A 22,597-nucleotide genomic window follows, 5' to 3' on the forward strand; every position below is an offset into this window, starting at 1 on the left:
CAAGCAATTAGCATGTTCGCAATCAAACTGATACATGCAGTGTGGCACATAGCCGCGCAAGCGATGGAATAAATAGATGACTTCATTAAAGCAGCCACAACCACTAGTGAATAAATGATGGATCAATTTCCATATACCCAAATGACCAATTCAGCCATTCTTCCAATTACTTGGTGATGTGTCTAATGTGTCCCCCACACACCCTGGAGACAGCAAATGTGTTTCCATTCCGCAATACTATAACTATATGGCTTTATTGCAGGAGAGATGCTGTACAACCAAGGGAAGAAATCATTATAATGTGTGTAAAGGATGACCTCTGCTACATAAGCTATACATGTGCGGCTGGCTCATAGCTGCACACAAGTCAGCTGCAGATATGCGCACATGCTCTGAAATAAATGGGGATCTCTGTATACAGGGTTGCGCACATCTAGGCGTCTGCCTGCCACCATGCATACACTTGTGACAGCATCACAATCGGTGCACAGGTGTGCCAGCCACACCTTATGTGCAAGAGAGCAATCAGCCAGATGATTCCAATCCACAAGCAGCTACACGTGAAACCATAAGATCAATTCGCAAAACAGATTTACATGCGACTCTGCGTTATCTCTATAACACAGTATATAAGTAATATTACATATAAGTAACCAATGAACATATCGAAAAATGTATACAGTATACATTACTTAAAAAGTATTACAAATCACTAAGGGCGGAAGGGGGTGAAAAATATCCTTGATCCATGCACCATGTCACCTACCTAAACCTCTGATTGTAATAATCTGTGTAGGAGATAATCAGTGTATGAATGAGTGTGATTTTTATGTAACATGATTTAGACTGAATGTTGGGAAAAGAGGAGAGTTCAGATCGGCCATTAGCAGCCGCATCTGCACCAGGCATGTACCACATCATACCCTCGAGCTAACGTGTGGGCAGGCCTGTGGTTCTACAGGGATAGGACGTGACAGCAAGAGGAGGCATGTATCAAAGGGTATGGGAGGTAACATGCAGGGAGAAAGGAGAGAACAAGGGGTAAAAGTCACAGAATAGAAAGAATGAGAGGACAAAAGAGGAAACAGCACAAAGCAGAAAAAAAATCCCTGCTTTTTTTAGCAACAAAACAATATTGATAGTATTGTGACAGAAGCACTGTTAAGCCCCGTACACGCGGGGCGATTCTAGCCTATATCCCCGTGTGTACAGGGTGACTGTCGCTGGGAGCGTGCTCCCACGGCCAGCCCTGGGGTGGTCACTGGTCAGAGGAGCATGTTCCTGCGATTATCTGTTTCCCCGGCAGAGAGTCTCCTTTCTAAAATACAAATAATGGCTGTCAGAGAGAAGGGAGGGCTCCACCGATGAAGCCCATTTTGGTTCTACCCACAAGGTCCATTTCAGGTCTGTAGCCTAAGAGCAGGCTTATTAGTGCCTGTACCTGTAGAAGGCCAATATACGCTGTATCTGAGCATGGCTCAGGGTCTCACTACCTGGGGAACAGGCAGCTGGCCTTTTATGTGCACTGTGATTTACTGACTGTAAGTATTTTCTATTTACCTGTGCCTGGGCATTATGTCCTACCACCCTGAGAGAGAAAATCGAATGTGTTTATTTAGTGCCCATTATTTTTATGTTTTGTTTGTACGACATAATACAACTAGATGTGGCTAGACTGCATGAAGACCCTGGATAGTGTGCTGTTTACCTGGCTGTTGTGTGTTTGGTGATGCCCATCTACTCCAAGAGAGGGCACCCCTACACTGATCTCCTCACAGTATTTACTGCTGTTATCACATAGAAACATAGAATGATCAGTATGACAAAAATGATTCGCCCACTCAATAATGTAACTTAGCTGGGTGCCCACAGTGACTAGTGTCATACACTGAGGCATGGCGCACAAAGGGAAGTCAGCAGCTATCATGGGGAATTTAATTATTTCATTGCGGCCACAATTCCTGTCTAAAGTGATGGAAATGATTTCATTATTTGTCCCCCCCCCCAATGATCAGATGAATTTTGGCGCTGTTTCCACAGTGATAATGGCAGGAACACTTTATGAATATTCAGAACTACAGATTGTAACTACATTCTCTTACATTTTTATAATTTATCGTGCTTTGGAAAACTTGAAGGAAATCAACAATATTGCAGAATGCCGGTCTAAATACTTGTCTTGCTGCATCACCCCGGAGCTGTATTTTCATAACTGAACAATTGTGTTTGTCCTCTCTGTTGTTTAAGTGAGATTTCCCACAGTGTGGAAGCGCCAGTGTGACAGTTCTGCCAGCCCTGAAGCACCTAGATAATTCAAATGAAATAAAAAAAAATACATAATACGCCTCAATATTATATACAGCAGACATTGCTGCTCAGTAATGCTTCACTCTCTCTCGAAAAACAAATCTATTTGTGATTTCTTGAATATTAGAATGTTTTTGGTTGCATAAAACATCTTTTTGGAGGGTAAATAATATTATTAAAAAATGTAACAGTTTCATTTTTTTTTAGTATTTGACTAGTTGAAAATATCACACACGATCAATGGGGTTATATACAGTACAATGTGCACTTGGTAATCCATATTGTAAACTGCAAGGTGCAGGGAATGCTTATTTTTATTGTGAAGTTGTCCCATTAATTATATTTTTTTATCAGCTCTCAAGAAATTAAGGATTACTAGAAAACCTGCAAATCACATGCAGGGACAGAGGCTGCGATAAGAGCTCATCCATGCAATGTAAGTAAGATGATTGTTAATGTAATCACTTTATTTAGGATTTCTTGACCTGTCTGTACTATTGTGCACGCAAAGTCTGAGTGGGTATGTGCAAGTGGCCATTGCCAGAGTCCAGAACGTTTTGTATTGTGTAGCATGTAGTCTATAATATCTAATGCCATCTGGCATTAACTTCCGGGGCCAAAATTGGTAAAGTCAGCATTTAGCAGCACCGAGACTCTCGGAGTCTACTTTTGCAAAAGAAAATAGATAAATGAGATTTCTCTACTTCAGTTGACCATATGTACATAAAAAATCCCTAGTATTTGTAGGTAGTCAGCCCTCCTACAAGTGCTTTGTGACTTTATGAATAATACAAGATGCTTGGAAAGTAGCCAATAAAAATTTTCAACATATCTATAGTCAAATTAAAAACTAAAATGTATTAGTTACTAACAAGGGATCTCACCTTTGGGCAGGGGCGTAACTCCCAGAAGCAATGGAGGCTCCAGCCTCTGGGCTCCAAGACCTGGAGGGGCACCTGCATGTAAAGCAGCACATGTTTGGCGCACATGTAATTAATTGGCTTTAAACCAGGAGCCCTGATAACATCAGCAATAGGGGACAGGATGGCTCAGCCTGCACTGCAGCAAGTGATGGTACTGGACTCTGAGATGATATGGACATATTTGTGGTGGGGGATACCGACGCCTCTGCCTTTGGGATGGTACCTAGGTATAATAAATGAAAACTGTTAATATATCTTAATAAGTTTGAACACAAACTATGCACCAATAAGAATTTTGGTAGGCATAATATGGGAGTTAGAGGTGTCCCTCTACATCATTGCAGCAATGCGTATGCATCACAGCAAGGACACTGCGGTATAGTGAGGTGCGTGTGTTTGCATGCTCCTGCTATATCATAGACTTTAATGGGAGTTGGTGTGCACATTCACCTGCCTTCCTATTACTGCAATGGGACCCAGCTGCGATGCTAATCCTCATGGTATGCATTGTGATCCCGCAACAGTTCACTCCTATATGCAGCAATGCTGTAGTGAGTATTACCATTGATTTGTGAAGAATTTAGATTTTAGCACAGAATAGAATATGGTAAAACTATTTTTCTAAAGGTCAGTGCATACTATGGTATTTGGGGCATGTGTTTTATAGCTGTGCTTATCATGCCACTATAACACTTCCTGTTTCACCTCATTACTGAGGCAAAGCTGGAAGGGACACCATCAAGACTTATTAACTATTTGTCCACCGAAATGAGAGTATGCAATTACTATATTGAATTGCAGGATTAAAATTGGCCTATAAATCTGATAACAAATTAATTTCTTAGATATAAAAAATCCAAATGTACTTAAATTTTATCATCTTCTTAAGCAGTGACATAACTATGAAACATGCCCGCATCTCCGCCAAAAAGTTTTAGGTGCCCCCACCATAGTACTTGCTCATTGTCAAGTGATTCCTCCACACACACACACCCTTCCCCCCTGCCTGTCGCCATGGGTCTCCTGCCCTGACTGACTCATGTTGTGTTCTGCTCATTGTCAGAGGTTCTGCTCATTGTCAGGAGATTTTGTGCATGTCCCTTTTAAAAATGCTCCACCCAAAATGGCCACCTCCTGCTCTAGCATCCTTAATAAATGCTCTGAGGTGGCGTCCATTTTGGGAGGGACATTTTCAATTGAGTACAGTATGTATAAATGATTCTTCAATCCATTTTCATACTTCCAAAATCTTGTATTAGAGCGACTGTCCATATTTGAAAAATTACTATTTATTTTAATCATTCCTATTGTTGGCATTATTGCTACACAATGGGCGAAATGTAATAGGGTGCGATTTTTAGACATGTGCGATTTTTGGTCAAAAACGGCCGAAATCGCACATTTTCCGAAAATCGCACATTTAATAGGTTGAAAATCGCGGTAAAAAATCGCACTTTTTTACCGTGAAATCGCACTTTTAGAAGTGCGATTTTTAGTCACATTTCAAATCGCATCCAGATGTTTTCCCATTATAAAGTATACAGCTCGCAAATGTAATAGGGTGAGATTTTTGGTAAATGTTACCAAAAATCGCAAAAAAAATAGACCAGGTTCTGACAGGCGAATTTGACAGAACCATGCACAGATCATTGAGATCTGTGCATGGTCCTGTTAATAAAAATGTGTAAAAGTGTTTTTATAAAAAAAAAAACAGCGTGGGGTCCCCCCTCCTAAGCATAACCAGCCCCGGGCTCATTGAGCCGGACCTGGTTCCAAAAATACGGGGGACAAAAAGCATAGGGGTCCCCCGTATTTCTGAAACCAGCCCCGGACTCTTGGACCGGTCCTGGTTCCAAAAATACGGGGGACAAAAAATCTGGGGGTCCCCCGTATTTTGAAACCAGCACCGGGCTCCAACAGCCCGCGGTGTCATGCCACAGCCGGGGGACACTTTTTATACAAGGTCCCCCGGCCAAAACATGAGCACCGTGGCTGGTCAGCCTTGGACGGGGTACCTGGAGGAGTGGGGACCCCCCCAATAAAGGGGTGTCCCCCCCCCCCCTAGGCTTCACCCGTCCAGGGCTGAAGCCCAGGGCTGTCACCGGCGTCCGTGGCCAGTGGAGGCCGGCCTGATAGGGTTAAATCGATCATACGTTACATTGCTTTATACCGGAGAACTACAAGTGCCAGCAGACCTCCCCCGCATGCTGGGACTTGGAGAACCACAAGTCCCAGCATGCGGGGCATTAATGGGCCCGCTGGGACTTGTAGTCCACCTGTAAAAAGAATGTTTATAAAAAACACACACACAGAGAAGTAAAAGTTTATTACACACACACACCTCACTTTTACACCAGCGTTACTTACCATTCCTGGATCCAGCGCTGGTCTGGCTGCTTCACAGCCGGCTCCCCCCGAACTGACAGGCAGCGGGGAGAACCGGCTTTCTCCGTTGCCTCTAACAGCTTCTGTAGCGCTGTTCCAGCCCTACAGAGGCTGAGAGTGCGATTGGCCGATACGTCTCCATGGAGACGCATAGCTCAATCCTGATTGGCTGAGCTATGCGTCCCCATGGAGACGTATCGGCCAATCGCGCTCTCAGCCTCTGTAGCGCTGGAACATCGCTACAGAAGCTGTTAGAGGCAACGGAGAAAGCCGGTTCTCCCCGCTGCCTGTCAGTGCGGGGGGAGCCGGCTGTGAAGCAGCCAGACCAGCGCTGGATCCAGGAATGGTAAGTAACGCTGGTGTAAAAGTGAGGTGTGTGTGTGTGTAATAAACTTTTACTTCTCTGTGTGTGTGTTTTTTATAAACATTCTTTTTACAGGTGGACTACAAGTCCCAGCGGGCCCATTAATGCCCCGCATGCTGGGACTTGTGGTTCTCCAAGTCCCAGCATGCGGGGGAGGTCTGCTGGCACTTGTAGTTCTCCGGTATAAAGCAATGTAACGTATGATCGATTTAACCCTATCAGGCCGGCGTCCACTGGCCACGGACGCCGGTGACAGCCCCGGGCTTCAGCCCTGGACGGGTGAAGCCTAGGGGGGGGGGACCCCTTTATTGGGGGGTCCCCACTCCTCCAGGTACCCCGTCCAAGGCTGACCAGCCACGGTGCTCATGTTTTGGCCGGGGGACCTTGTATAAAAAGTGTCCCCCGTCTGTGGCATGACACCGCGGGCTGTTGGAGCCCGGTGCTGGTTTCAAAATACGGGGGACCCCCAGATTTTTTGTCCCCCGTATTTTTGGAACCAGGACCGGCTCAATGAGCCCGGGGCTGGTTATGCTTAGGAGGGGGGACCCCACGCCGTTTTTTTTTAAACTTTTTTTTTTTTGCACAAAATCGCATTTATGAAAATGCGCACATTTTCATGACTGAAAATGCGCACATTTTCATGACTAAAAATCGCCCGAAATCGCGGCAAATCGCATTTTTTGCCGCTAATTCGCATCTCATTACATATGCGAATTCGCGGCAAAAAACGCGATTTTTAAAGGTGCGATTTCTGGCCAGTTTGGAACTCTTCCAAAAATCACACCCTATTACATTTCGCCCAATATTTTTTTTAATTGCCACAATTTCATACACTAAAAACAGAATCAATTTTATATAGGTTTTATATTAACAAAAATAATTTTATATTCAAGACTGCATTTAAGCTAAACACTAAAGCAGGGGTGGGGAACCTTTTTTGTGCCAAGGGCCATTTGTATGGGGAAAAAATCCTTCGGGGGCCATATGTAAAAATGTATCTCACAAATTGTCCTGCTGCAGCCGTCCCACGCTCCGGCGGCTGCAGCTGAATAGGACTGACAGTCCCTGGCTGCTGTTGATTAAGAGGAATCTTGCAAGAATTACCGACCTCTCATGAGAATTCCCCTGTACTTGACTCCCGGTAAAGCCGCCAGGCGGGTGGGCGGGCCACTCAGAGGTTCCCCACCCCTGCACTAAAGGAACTACTTAATTTTCCCCAAAGCCTGCAGTTTATTTTATGGAAAAAGAAGGACATATGGAATAATAAACCCTTATGAAATATAATACATAGATTACATTTTTATAATATGGGATGATGAGTACAAATTAGACACTTATGTTACAGACATGAATGATTAAAAAACAAAAGTTATAATTTTAAAGCCAGAGTAACAAAGTTTGTATACAGCTCCTGGAACCTAAGGAAAGTATCACACTAGAACGTGAGTATCTGAGACTGTGCGTTAATCGACTGTAATGCTTATTCTGATACTAGCAGAAGCTACCATGCTAAAAGAATCCAAGAATCCCCAACATATGTATCATGTTGTCAGGTAGAAACAAATAATGTGTTGGCAGATAAGAACTACCTCACCATCTAGTCTGCAAGCATCTTTATGGATCGTGGGAGGAAACAGGAGTAACCAGAGAAATCCCACACAAGCTCAGTGAGAACATACAAACTGCACACAGTTTGGCTGGTATTCAATCACCCTCGAAGAAACATTGGGTGCAAAAAACTGTTGCTTTTCACATTTTCTGATGTTTCTCTAATTTTGTGGGGGCTATCCAATGTGGGTACTTGTGTATTATCACAGCGCCCATCGCATCGCATACCATAAGGCATGCGATGGTAAGTGATGCGATATCGCGCGATGTTCTACAATGTCATACAATTTTAAAATTGTATGGCATTGTATATGGCATACAATGCCATACAATGCGATGGGATGCGATTATAAGTTGTATAAGCACCCTAATGCGTGCTTACAATGTTAAATGCACCCTAATGTGTGCTTACAATGTTAAATACACCCCCACACCACCCCCCACTATAAATGTGAACCCGAAGCGTGGCGAGTGCAGCGAGACCGCGAGGGGACGCGCAGAACTTCACAGGTATACACGTCCCCTCGCGGGGCTCGCTGCGCTCGACATGCTTCGGGTGCGGTGGCAAGCTGCGCTCGCCACACTTTATAAAATCAACTCCACGCCGATGTGGATAGTGGGGGTATGAAAAGGTCGTAGGACGTGTACCGCCACCCCTCGCGGGGTCGCTGCGCTCGCCACGCTTCGGGTTCATGTTTATACTTGGGGGGTAGCGTGGGGGTGCATTTCACATTGTAAGCACTAATTAGGGTGCTTATACAATTTAACATCGTATATGGGGCAAAATCGCATCGCATGAAAAATCACAAGTACCCCAATTTGGTTGCATAAGAAAAAAAAATACATTGTCGCCCGAAAATGCACAGGTTCAGTCATACAGATGGGTCACTGTCCATCTTTGCAGGGGATGGCGCTGGCGTCGCCAGCCGCCATCCCCCGCCAGCGCCATGGCGATCGTGAGAAGGGGACGCGCGCGCACGAGAGGCGCGCGCGCCCCCTTCCGACGGCGCTTCCAAACGTTTCCCCGGGTCCCCGCCGGCTTGCCGGCGGTAACACTGGGTCCCCGCCGCCTGCCCGCATCCCCCCTAACCCCCCCCCTAACCCCCGTCCGTCTCCCTGAGGCGGAGACGGACAGGGTTTCCGCCACGCTAGCGACGGAGACTGAGACGCGCGTGCGCGTGAGAGGCACGCGCGTCTCAGTCTCCTCGCTGGCGAGGCTGCTGGCGGGTCGCCAGCGCGTACGTTCTGGCGACCCGCCAGCAAGGATGAAAATAGGCACATACTGTACCTGTATGTTTTTGCTAGAAACAGCCATGGTTTTGGATGTTTTCAAGAATTTGGTTCCGCCTTCTTGAGACATGTAAAACAAAATCCCCAATAAGCTGCGGGTTGTGCCAGCTTATCAGGGCTAACTGAATAGCCCCCTGGCTATACAACTACTGGCCTTAGTGTTAAAGATCCAAAATATGTATTTCAAAAGTTAGCAACCAAATCAAATAATATACAGTATAAACTTTCAAAGCAGTTATTTTATATATATATATTTGAGATACCCCTGAGATAAAGTTTACAGGTAGGGGACAGCAAAAAAAAACAGTACATGGTTGTTTCTAAGAACTTCCTAAACACTTCATGGAAACCTACAACTCCACTGGTTGTCTCATGTGTAGAATTAATGACTTTTACAAAATAGGTGGAGATCAAGAGACAGTGAACATATGAATAATTAGCAATATTTTATCTATGTATAATAAACTGCTAATAAAGAGAGAAAAGAAGAGGGGTTTATAATATGAGAAAAAGGGGGTCATATGAAGAAAGAAATAGCCAGGTAAAGGGGTGCGTGAGTGAGAAAGATGGGAGGACAAACAGGGGGTGGGGGAAACCCAGACAGCACTGGGGACAGTAGCTAGTGTACATAGTGCATGGCCAGGTGGACAAGGTGGTAATAAGTGCAGTGTCTCCTGTGACTAATCACTAGGTGAAATTCACACACTGTCAACACACCCACATGCAAAACTAAGCAAGATTTAATTTAGCAGCAAAACGATATTTAAAGGAACCCAGAGAAATGGTATATTAGGTGGGATTCCCTGGTAAGGTGGTTTTCTTGGGATTATAGATGCCTGAGTCAAAGATGCATTTTTGCTTTTGCAAATGACTCCCATTTTAATGTACATGGCTTTACTGTAAAAGAATACTATTGATAGTTTTGTTGTAGTTTTAGATTGCCATCTGGTGGCTATTATACACCTTGCATCACCTCAATAATCAGCACAGATGTTTTAACGAGCAGTCCTCACTGTTCATGTCTTTAAATCAAGAGATTAAAGAGTTTATATAAGACATGAAAACAGCATGCAGTGACAACCCATGTATAATATGAAGGGCAATAATCTTCATATTAAAGTCATAACAACAGCCATAGCTTCTAAATAAAAAAAATTGCCTTGAATATGCAATCTATGATAAATGGGTCCCATTGTTCCTTCATGACTTTTAATAACTTATTAACCCAATTGACCTAATTGATCACAACATTCATGTAAAAAAATCAATTATAATAATTAACACAGTTTAGCATAAAAATCACTGGTACTCTACCTAGAACGGCGCCCGTCGCGGGCATCGCGGGTACATTTATGTGCGTCTGCGACGCGACCGACGCGATGCCCGCGATTTCCCATTGAAACCCATGTTAAACATGGAAATCGTGTCGGTCGCGTCGCGGCCGCACATAAATGTACCCGCGATGCCCGCGACGCGATGCTCCCGATTTCCCATAGGAATCAATGTTAAAAGGCGCGATGGACCCGATTTTACTGTTAAATGGCTCAATCCACCCGATTTGGCCATAGGAATCAATGTTAAATGGGCCACAGAGCCCATTAACCCTTAAATGCCCCCCCAAATTTTTAACGCCACCCCACGATCCACGCCAACCCGAAGCGTGGCGAGCGCAGCGAGCCCGCGAGGGGCGGCGGTACGCGTCCTCCGACCTTTTCATGCCCTACTATCCACTAGGGCGTGGTGTGAGAATATAATAGTGTGGCGAGCGCAGCGAGCCACCGAGCCCGAAGCGTGGCGAGCGCAGCGAGCCCCGCGAGGGGACGCGGATACCTTCACAGTTATGCGCGTCCCCTCGCGGGCTTCACAGGTGTCCGTGGCGACGCGGACACCTGTGAAGCCCGCGAGGGGACGCGTCTACCTGTGAAGGTATCCGCGTCCCCTCGCGGGGCTCGCTGCGCTCGCCACGCTTCGGGCTCGGTGGCTCGCTGCGCTCGCCACACTATTATATTCTCACACCACGCCCTAGTGGATAGTAGGGCATGAAAAGGTCGGAGGACGCGTACCGCCGCCCCTCGCGAGCTCGCTGCGCTCGCCACGCTTCGGGTTGGCGTGGATCGTGGGGTGGCGTTAAAAATTTGGGGGGCCATTTAAGGGATTATTTGGGCCCAAATCGGGTCCATTGAGGCATTTAATAGTAAAATCGCGGTCAATCTGCCGTTTTAACATTGTTCCCTATGGGAAAATCGCGGTGATCGCGGTCATCGCGGCCATCCCGATTTACCCGCGATGCCCGCGATGACCGCGATTTTTACCCCCGACGCCCGCGATTTCAATCGCGGGCGCCGTTCTAGGTAAAGAGTACCAAATCACTTAGCTTCCCTGGCAATGCTGGCCTGGATACTATTCATGCTCATCTTGGGGAGAAGCACACAGAACTGGCTCATGAGCATCTGAGACTTTCCTTAAAATGTGTTGATTTAGCTGTTTGTTTTGCCTGCTTATTGATTTCTTTGCTCTGCGCACTGACAGGAGAGTACATCCATGCAGTGCTGTGGGAGAGGAAGCCAGTGCAGGAGGGTTAATATAGAAAGCTGTGAAAAATCAGCTACTAGATGAAGCTGTACACAACAAAATGCTGTCACTGTCAACTACATAGACTACTTGTAAACAACATGCTCTTCTGCACAGCAGCCCATCCTGTAACCTTTCAAATGCTGATAACCAGCAGTACGGATAGTGTAATGACTAGCAGTATTGCCTCACAGTACTGAGGTCATGGGTTCGATTCCCACTATGGCCCTAACTGTGCAGAGTTTGTATATTCTCCCTTTACTTACTGGTAGGTTAATTGGCTCCCAACAAATTAACCATATAATGTCTGTGTGCATGTACATGTGGTAGAGAACATAGATTGTATGCTCCACTGGTGTAGGGACTGATGTAAATGTTCAAATATTCTCTGTAAAGCACTGCAGAATATGTGTGCGCTATATAAGATACTGTTAATAAATAACTAAATAAATAAACTATCCCAATTCTATGAAAGTGGGACCAATTTGGGGGCATCTGCCTCCCTGCCCCCAGCCTCTCTTGCAAGGACTATCAACTTGGGGTTGGACCAGGGTTATTTGTGCGATGTGTAAGGGGTATACATGGCACTGTGGATTTCCAAATATGGCACTCTCCATGAGTCAATTACTGTATGGCTCACATACCAGCAGCTAATCATAGCTTGATTCCTCATCGCTCTACCAACTGGCTTCAACTTTTATTTACCAGCGCAATTGACACAATTCAGTACAATGGCAGATATTAGCAAAGAAGCGCTCCCATAGTGGTATAGAAGACATTGAGCTGGATGGCTGAAAGGAAGACAAAAGATGCTGGTTTAAGCCAGAGGACTCCAGGATGCCTAATCCCTGCCAGCATGGGTGTTGTTGCAAAAAGGGCTTATACTGGCCCCTTTGCTGTTCAGGTGAAGTTTGTTGAGAAACAAGTACTGTAGCTGGTGGAGTTACACAAATGCAGAGATCTGGTTCTTGGAAATCTGAGGAGCAACACTGACCCTTGAAAAGATAAGTTGTCACAGTATCCTAGACCTAGGTTATTAGCAACAGTGAAGCTGGCTCTAAGACCAGGAGGGCACATGTAGTGCAGACACTAGGCCCACATGATAGGTCGGATGCTAGGCCAGAGCCTTCCATGAAAGTTTGGATGCTAAGCCTGTGCCCTATATGAGGGAGTGGGGAGCACCAGCTAAAATCTCGGCTAGGACATTTGGTTAGGGCCAGCTCTGTGTCCCTCTTTAGCACTGGGGCCCAAAAGATCTCTTGCTCTAGCTATTGTGGACAGGGCAGCCAAGAGGAATGCCGGGCCCCGTTAAAATGTCAGGGGGGTGACCACCTCCCGCGATTAGGCCAAAATGTTTAGGGGGTGAAAGCACACTTTTAAGTCAGGGGGGGGGGGGGGGAGTGTCACTTCCCCCCTCAGCAGCTGCAGCAGCTGACAGCAGGCTCAGCATGAGCTCTCATGCTGTCAGTGAGACGCTCATGCTGAGCCTGATGTCAGCACAGCACATGCTGTATGTGTGTGCTGTTGCTGCTCGGGAGAGACGGAGGAGGAAGGGGGGGTTGGACCAGGGCCCCTCCAGCAAGCCTGGGCCCGGGTAATTAGTACCCGCTCCCCCCCCTCTCGGCAGCCCTGATTGTGTATGCTGCCTTCTGCATATTGTCTCAGTGCTTATTGTCCTATTGTTAGCTTAAAGGTAAGACCTGTCCTTCTGGGCTATAACAAGGGGTGGCTACTGGAACTACTGCCCAGAGCACATGTTCTGTGGGCCAGCACATTCACTGTTCCAATGGCAGCCTTCTCCAGCTTGCTGCTTGGAAAGGGCACCAACCTTCCTGCTCTTGGCCCTTGAACTGTGAACCTCAGTATTTCAAATATGTCAAGGTTGGGATGTTTATTGGGGGGGGGGGGGGGGATCTTAGAATGCACACCCAAGATACATGAGGTGCTATCATGCTGGGACTTGTAGTTCTGCAATGAAAAATACATGGTGCAGATGCACACTTCATATTATTAATCAATAATAGAGGCTCTTGGCATATTAATTGGCCAAGAAATATTTGCCCACCAACCAGCTTCACGGTGGCCTCATTTCTGGTGGGTCCCTAATACTAAGTTTGAATCTGGGGCGCAGAACCCTGAAAAGGTTGGCATAGGCCAGTCACCCCAGGGCAGCACACAAGTGAAAAACTAAGCTAAAGGTGTATTAATAAGAAAGTAGCAGAAGCTAGAGGTTAAAAAGTGAAGTGCTAGAAAGTATAATATATTAGTGGGAAATAAATAGTGCTAAATAAATGTTAGGGTGTGCCACCCGGAAAGCAACTCAGCCACACCAACCCAAGGGGATCCACGCCCCAAATCCATCACCAAGACTAGCAATAAATGTCAATTTTAGGTCTTACTTATATTGTGCCTCCAGTTTGCAGTCTGGCTACCAGGGACCAAGCTGGTAAAATAATATTCAAATCAGGTGGGTGGGGTGCTACTCTAAGTTGAAGGAGTCCCAACCTTCAGGTGTACAGGTGTACACAATATTAGCTTATTGGGGGGGGGGGGGGGATCTTAGAATGCACACCCAAGATACATGAGGTTATATCATGCTGGGACTTGTAGTTCTGCAAAGAAAAATACATGGTGCAGAGCACACTCCATATTATTAATCAATAATAGAGGCTCTTGGTATATTAATTGGCCAAGAAATATTTGCCCACCAACCAGCTTCACGGTGGCCTCATTTCTGGTGGGTCCCTAATACTAAGTTTGAATCTGGGGCGCGGAACCCCGAAAAGGTTGGCATAGGCCAGTCACCCCAGGGCAGCACACAAGTGAAAAACTAAGCTAAAGGTGTATTAATAAGAAAGTAGCAGAAGCTAGAGCAGTGTTTTTCAACCAGTGTGCCTTGAGCTGTTCTCAAGTGTGCCCCCACATCTAGAGATGCCCAAACCCATTTACAGCCACCACCAGTTTAAATGTTATTTACTGGTCTCTTCTTTTCATGTAAAGGGACAATGTATTTTATTTTTGTTACCTGTGGGGACCAGTGTGATTGTTTTTAATGTGGGGGCCAATAGGTTTGTTTTTCTCCTGTGGTGGCCAATGTGTTTTGCCCTGTGGGGATCTCAGGGTGTGCCTTGGCAATTTTAAAGTCTTATTTAGTGTGCCGCAAGGTAAAAAGGTTGAAAATCACTGAGCTAGAGGTTAAAAAGTGAAGTGCTAGAAAGTATAATATGTTAGTGGGAAATAAATAGTGCTAAATAAATGTTAGGGTGTGCCACCCCGAAAGCAACTCAGCCACACCAACCCAAGGGGATCCACGCCCCAAATCCATCACCAAGACTAGCAATAAATGTCAATTTTAGGTCAGCCTGGGGTATCACTGCACTCTGTAACAGTACTGAACTCATCTCTCTTCATAAAAAACACTGTATAGTTTATTCAGAACAAGGGCCAGATGCACTAAGCTTCAAAAGTGATAAAATGGAGAGTGATAAACAGCCAGCCAATCATTGACATTTTTCAAACACAGTCTGTGACATGGCAGGTAGGAGCTGATTGGCTGGCTGTTTATCGCTCTCCATTTTATCACTTTTGAAGCTCAGTGCATCTGGCCCCAAGTCTTTTGGTCTCTTGATAAGGAGGTGTAGCAGGCCATTCCTAATAGGATTAGGTGTCATCCACATGTATGAGCTGTTTTTGTTTTGTCAACAATGAGGAGAAATTGTTTTGAGAATGAGAAACATATTTTTCTTCTGTGTTGGATGTTTATATTTCACTGGAACAGGACATACAGTATGCAATCATTTCTAGTCTTATAGATAATATGTTGTGAGTGACATTGGCTGACATCACAGCACCAAGGGCTGGAAAGCTCCCAGCTCTTAAGGTCAGCAGACATTGTTTGCAGTAGATACCTCGTGATGAAAATAATTTCCACTTGCTCTGTGTGTCTGAAGGACAAGCTGCAACCACATCAGGTCAGTCCAAGATTACAACAGAACAGAGATGTGAAGTGGGCATTACTACTACTACACATATAAACTGATGCCTTCATTACATGTGTATTTGCCTTTGTCTTTATGTGTCTGAGTGGTGTTTTCTGGTAATCTCAGTCTCTACATTTTGCAAAGGGGCATCATTTCTGTTACTGTACAACAGAGTTACTACGATTGTTCTCTTAGGAGATGATCACTGGCCAGCATAGGCACATTACATTAGTGTGTGCACCACTGGACAAATTTTTTTTTCTAGCCCTGCGTGGGGGTGTCTAGTACCAGTTAGGGTGCGATTCTAGCATTATCTTAATCATTATTCAATTTCTTATGATAAACCTCTGACAACGACTAATAAAGTGTTGGAAGTAAATGTAACAGATTAAAAAACATTTCGACCCTATATGTGTTTTAAGAGCAAAACATTTGTGCATGTACACTCCAAAATGTGGTGTGGCCTCGCTGCAAGGGACATAATGCCCCCAGTAGTGCCATATACATAATGCCCCCAGTAGTGCAGGGCCGGCGCCACCACTAGGCAAGGTTAGGCATTTGCCTAGGGCGCCGGCCACTGGAGGGCGGTAGTGAGCTGTAGCCGGCCAGCAGCAGCAGCAGCAGGAAGGAAGCTACCGCAGAGGAGAGCCGGAGGAAGGAACTGGAAGCTGCCTGCAGCGATCAACAAGTGGTGAGTGATTTCCAAAATCCCCCTTCTCCCCCTCCGCTGGAGCCCGCCCATAAACTTGCAGTCGCAGTCCCCATCCAGCAGGCAGGCAGGCAGGCACAGAGATCTGCTGACTCTGCATGAACATGATATTCCTGCCTGTCGTACTTCCCCTGGGCTTCTTGCTAGTGGTGCCGAGCAGGGACCCTGATCCGACACCCCCCTCCCCCCGCAGGATCACACACACACACACACACACCTATATTGTGCATTGTGCTGCTGACATTGGGCTCAGCATGACCATCTCACACTGACAGCGTGAGAGCTCATGCTGACAGCACAGTGCACACATGCTGTATATGTGTGCTGCTATTGCTGGGTGGGCTATTGCAATATATAACACTCCCCCCGGCCTCAACTTATTTATAGGGTGCCCCCCCTAACATTTGACCCCCCTTGTAACATTTTGGGGCGTGGCCTAATTGCGGGACGTAGCCACGCCCCCGTGATTAGACCACGCCCCCAAAAGTTACTTGGGTCTGGCATACCTCTCGGCCATGCTCCCAGGAGCTGATCATTTCATGGGACCGTCCTGCATAACTACAGAGAGGGAAGATGGCAGCAGTGTCCTACTAGGAGGGGGCGGGGCCACCTGATTCCTTCAGTATCATTGGCCCAGGGATAGACATAGTAATGAGGAGCTGCCAAGTAGGGATGCCAATCCCGGGGCATTTTTTCAATCCCGGGAATCAGGATTGAAAAATGCTCAATCCCGGGATTGGCATCCCCAAAAGAAAACCGCCCTTGCCCTCCTTACTTTGGTGGAGACATACTGCGGTGGAGCGTGGCAGGCAGCTGCTGTGACCCTGGAATGGATGGAGGTGATTGCTGTGTCAGGTGCCACAAACGGGTTCCGGCGCCGGAGGTGCAGTGCTGAGGCCTGCGCAGCGTGACCCATACGTCACGCTGCGCAGGCCGCAGAGCTGCATCTCCAGCGCTGGAACCCACTCACCGCCTGACCTCTCCAGTGTCAAAACAGTCAGAGGCCGGAATCTGCTCACTGTCACGGCGCCCAGTGATGCCGACAGTGAGTGACAGGACACTGCCCACTCGCCACCTGACCTCTCCCGGCCACACGCTGGGTCAGGAACAGCTGGGCAGCGTCTGAGTGCCTGCCTTGTAGCAGCTGTCAGTGAGGAGTCCAATTCGCGCCATCAACAACAGCAGCAGCAGGTGAGTCAGGTGCGTGTACAGCTGCACACAACCACTGCTATCCCGACACCCGGGCCTGTTACACTCAGCACACATTGCAACTACTGCACGTCGTCATGCCCCACAGTATACTCGGCATTATCACTGAGCTGGGGGACCACCGGATCGGGGAGGTGTGCGGGGGGGGGGGGGGGGGGTGGCACCATGCCGCTGTGGGCAGCTGCCCGGGCTCCTCCAGAGCTGACTGGTGACTGGTCACTGGGGAGTGCAGAAGTGACACATCTGCTGCTACCTAGATTGAACTATAAATGTGGTACTGTAGAAGGGTTTCCAGTGGGGGAATTTGTACCACTGTAAGAGAAAACAGATGAGATCATTTTATTTTCAATTTTCCATATTTCCAATCCCGCCCCCCCCCATTACTTCCGTCTTATTCTTCCTCCTATTATTTCTGTCTCCTATTATTTCTGTCTCCCCCTATTCTTCCTCATATTCCTTCTGTCTCCCCCTATTCTTCCTCCTATTCCTTCTGTCTCCTCCTATTCTTCCCCCCAACCCGGCCCCAGCAACAAGCATGAAAATGGTGAAAAAATATATTCAGTGTATACAGTATACATTGCATATATATATATATATATATATATATATATATATATATATATATATATATATATAACACAAGCACAGTATATACAGTATATGCAAGGGAAGATTGCTTTGAGGTGGACAGTGAAGAGGCCAGAGGGATGATTTGCGGTAGAAAGGGAAATTCCAGGGCCACTTGATTGCACTTGTCCCCCTGGATAGAAGCTGCTGGCCAGCCTCTGGTCATGGTAGATTCCAAGTGGTCTGCCTATCGTCTAAAGTGTCCCTGCAAAAATGGCCTCTAGTGTCTGTTAGGGGAGCTCAGGTCGTAAAGTGCCTGCAACCCCTGGCAACAAGCATAGAAACCCCCAGCAACAAGCATGTATTTAAAAATATATAAATAAATTCAAGTATGGGGGTGGGCGCCAGAAATTTTTTGGCAGGGGGGGCACAAAATTTCTAGTTACGCCACTGGCGGCTGGGGATCCATCTGATGGGCGGTGGCGGGTGGAGAGTGAGCAGCAGCAGCCTGGCCTGGGTTACAACAGTACAGTGAGTCACTATTTAGCCAGGCTGTGCTGTGTGTGTCTATATCTATACAGATAGTGTGTCTATAGCTATACAGTATATATATATATATATATATACATAGTCTATAAATGTGTAAAACCTACTAAACAACAGAAAAGTACACACAAAGCAGGGTACACACAACAGTTTGCTCAGTGGCAGGGGAAGTGTTGTGGTGCAAGTTTTTTTTTTTTTTTTTGGGGGGGGGGGGGCGGTATCCTGTAGGTTTGCCTAGGGCGTCTAGATGCCTTGCACCGGCCCTGCAGTAGTGCCATATACATAATGTCCCCAGTAGTGCCATATACATAATGTCCCAAGTAGTACCATATACATAATGCTTCCAGTAGTGCCATTTAGTTAATGCCTCCCATAGTGCCATATATATGTATTCCCCCTTTATTTATTCAAATAAGCACTTGAATGGGATAAAAGTGGGTGTTACCAAGAATAGGTGCTGCAGTGGGCTTAGCTAATGAAAGGAAGTCTATCAGTCAGAATTCAATCCTGAGGAAGGAGAGACCCCTCTCCGAAACGCGTTGATTGATAACCATTCAAATCTGACTACTGCACTTTCATCAAGGATGGCACCTAACAAGCAATTTATTGGGAAGCACCTGGGACTATAGGCTCTCTTCAGTGGTGCCGAGCTTCACAGCCCGGGACCTTTCATTTGCTAAGCCCATGGCAGAACCCACCATTGGTGAGACCCACTTTTATCCCATTCAAGTGCTTATTTAAATTACGTATGTATTTTTGCTTAATAAAGTAGATTTATTTGAAACTTCTTTCCAAGTGTAAAGCTCCATCCCTGTGTACCCTGCCTTTACTTATGTTCTTCTAGAGACCTGGTGGTGCTCTATATGGTACTTTGGGAGGCAGCATTATCTCAGATTTATTGCGCAGTCTGCAAATCACTATTACATTCAAATGATTATTGGAGAACTACAATCCCCATCATGTCAAGTTTACTAAACATGATTATAATATGGTTTTTGAAATTTTAAGTTTGAAATTATATGACCTAGAAAATGACAGATAGAAAAGATAATTTTTTTTGTGAACTTGGTTAATTCTAAAAAAATGGACATTTCCAGGTTTAAACTTTGAGAATATAAATTGAAAAATATGAATCCATTTTTTTTTAAATCTCTAACCTGTCAAAAAAGTATTTTTTGCCTCAAAACCTCTTTGAATGATTTTCAGGCAGTTACAAAAAAGGGTAATTTACTTTGTAAATGTCAGAGCTTTTTCAATTAGTTTCAAAGATCCATTCATTTCACTGGTCATTTAAATTAACGGTAGTTGTGTGCTACTCTATGTAATGAAACTCCTTGAAATGAATGGGCAATGGGTATGAATGGAGCTCCACAGCATTGAAGATAGTTTTGTTCCCACATAAACAGGAGATTCAATTAGTTTACATTAAATGAATGTGAACTCAGAGAAGGGAATCTTCAGCAACTCCCTCTTCTGTAGCTAATGTGGAATGTCTGTAAGTGCATGTGTTAAAGGTGGGTCCCTACTTTGATAATTCAGCTTGTCCATTGTTTTGTCCAGATACATTGGGCCTTTTTTCTCATTTATTTATTTACAGCAAATTCAGTTGCGATTTACAATAGGAAACAGTGATAAAACAAACTGGATAGTAACAAACCGACATAGATGTAGGCGGGCCCTGCTCACAAGCTTACAATCTATAGGGATAATAGGAGGGATACATAAGGATAGGATTCCATAGCATGGCAGGCCCACCAGATTGCCAGACAGTCCTGATGGGATGCAATTAGATTTAATTGCTAATGGAAGTTATGTGGGGGTTCTTGAATATGATAAGCTTGCCTGAAGAGTTGAGTTTTTAGGGAACGCTTGAAAGTTTGGAGGCTAGAGGAGAGTCTTAAGGCCCCCATACACTAGGGCAACTTGTCCCTAGGACAAGTCGCCCCCGACTTCCCCCTGAGCTTCCCCGGCTGCTCCCCAGGGGAGCTTGATTAGATTGGCACTTGATGTGCCATTTTTTACATGTGATAAATCGTCTCGATTTATCACATGTAAAAAACCCGGGGAGCAGGGGGGGGGGGGGGGGCTGCTGGTGGGAGCAGGGGGGCTGGGGACGCTGCGGGGACACAGACGCTGCGGGGGACACAGGCGGCATAGAGCCGGGCAGAGGGAGCTGTCAGTGCTAGAAAAAAAAGCCTATACAATGAATGGGCAGCCTGTGATTGGCTGAGCGCTCTCTCAGCCAATTGCTGACTGGCTGAGAGAGCGCTCAGCCAATCACAGGCCGCCCATTCATTGTATGGGCTTTTTTTTTTTTATTCAGTGCTGACAGCTCCCGGCTCCCCCCGCCCGGGTCTATGCCGCCTGTGTCCCCCGCAGCGTCCCCAGCCCCCCCTGCTCCCTCCACCGCCGCACCGCCCCACTAGGTCCCAAGTCGGGTGGTCGGACGTGCAGCAGGTCCGACCACCCGACGCAGATCCGATGCGCACGGGTCCGCGCATCGGATCTGAGGGGACATCAAAACTAGCCGATTTTGGTCCGATTTCGGCCAGATCCGACTGATCTGGCCTAAATCTGACCAAAATCGGCTAGTGTATGGGGGCCTTTAATGTGCATTGAAGGGCATTCCATAAGGTGTTTGCTGCCCGAAGAAAGTCCTGCAATTGTGAATGGGATCTAGTAATGAGTGTGGATGAGAGACGCAGATCTTGTGCAGAGCGGAGAGGTCGGGTGGGGATACATTTTGAGATAAGCGAAGAGATATATATATTGGTGTAGTCAGGTTTATGGGCTTGTATGTGAGTAGAAGTACTGTATATCATACTGAATATGGTAAAATACAGGCAACCAATGGAGGGACTGACGTTGAACCTCAGCCTTGCAGCTGCATTCAAAATGGATTGTAGTGGTAAGAGTCTTTTTTTGGGAAGATCGTAAGGAGGCCATTGTAATAATCAATGCGAGATATAATGAGTGCATGGATTAGAGCTTTTGCAGTGTCTTGTGTAAGGTACAAACAAATTTTGTATATGTTCTTTAGATGCATGTAACTTCAATTTAGAGACAGATTGAATTTGAGGAATAAAGTACAGTTCAGAGTCGAGGAACGCTAGACAGTGAGACTTGTGGAGTAGGATTGATTGTTGTGTTCTCAACAGTGATAGAGATATCAGGTTGGTAACTACTCTTGGATAGGAAAAAGGACTGAAGCTACTGGGTAGCTATATGGGTGGGTCCCAAAACAACAGAAAAAAAAATACAGGAAAAAAGGTAGCGCTATAACCAATGAGGATTTTGAAAATAAAATGTCATTTATTGGTACACATACATATTCAATTTCATGAAAGATAAGAATTAAAAACAATGCTCGCTGCCCGTAGGGCCACTTATATCGACGTTGGTTGGGGGGGATCCACTCCTATTGATGCTGTCAGTTAGTGAAACAAGGGACCGGTTGGTAAAACAGGGGATTGCAAACTTCCCTGATCCAGTGAGTGTTAGATGATGAGGTATAATTACCGGTGCAGTCCTGTTTGGTGGGTTCCTCTGGGAGATCTTTACATCCTTTTAGGATAGCATGGTAGCTGTGTCATCCCATGTTGATGGAACTTGAGGAAAGTCCACTTGTGGGGCTGAAGATGTAGTACACGGTCCACTGGTGAAAGTGGCTGGTTGGATCCCAAAAGTAAAGTGCAAGTGCGTGAAGTGGCAGTTGGGGGCACGAGAGTATAGCAGCTACTGACGCGTTTTGCTGTCACTCAAGGACAGCTTTTTCAAAGGTACCAACTTGTGAAAAAGCTGTCCTTGAGTGACAGCGAAACGCATCAGAAGCTGCTATACTCTCCTGCCCCCAACTGCCAATTCACACACTTGCACTTTACTTTTGGGATTCAACCCGCCTTCTTCACCAGTGGACCATGTACTACATCTTCAGCCCCACAAGTGGACTTTCCTCATGTTCCACGCGACTGACTCACTCCCCCAAGCGACCAGCTGCCACTCACTCCCTCAAACTGTAGTTACGCCACTGGCTGTAGAGGCATTGGGCGGTATTCAATGTGAATACCAGCGAGGTGCAGCGAATCGTTTAGGATTCGCTGCACATTCGCCACGTTCCGGAGCCTCGCCGGCTCCGGTA

General features: G+C 46.1%; 1 long non-coding RNA gene across 1 annotated transcript in view; it reads right to left on the reverse strand.

Annotated features, from left to right (window-relative positions):
• Positions 1-2,053: 2,053 nt before the first annotated feature.
• LOC146062708 (uncharacterized) overlaps positions 2,054-22,597 on the reverse strand; it is a 79,596-nt gene continuing 59,052 nt past the window's right edge. The window contains exons 3-4 of the long non-coding RNA XR_014471479.1: positions 3,192-3,453; positions 2,054-2,304 (exon numbers count right to left, since the gene is read on the reverse strand). This is a non-coding gene — a long non-coding RNA (uncharacterized LOC146062708). The remainder of the gene's footprint in view (positions 2,305-3,191; positions 3,454-22,597) is intronic.

The sequence above is a fragment of the Crinia signifera genome, chromosome 3 (assembly GCF_055691185.1).
Source record: "Crinia signifera chromosome 3, ASM5569118v1, whole genome shotgun sequence".
Classification (NCBI taxonomy): domain Eukaryota; kingdom Metazoa; phylum Chordata; class Amphibia; order Anura; family Myobatrachidae; genus Crinia; species Crinia signifera.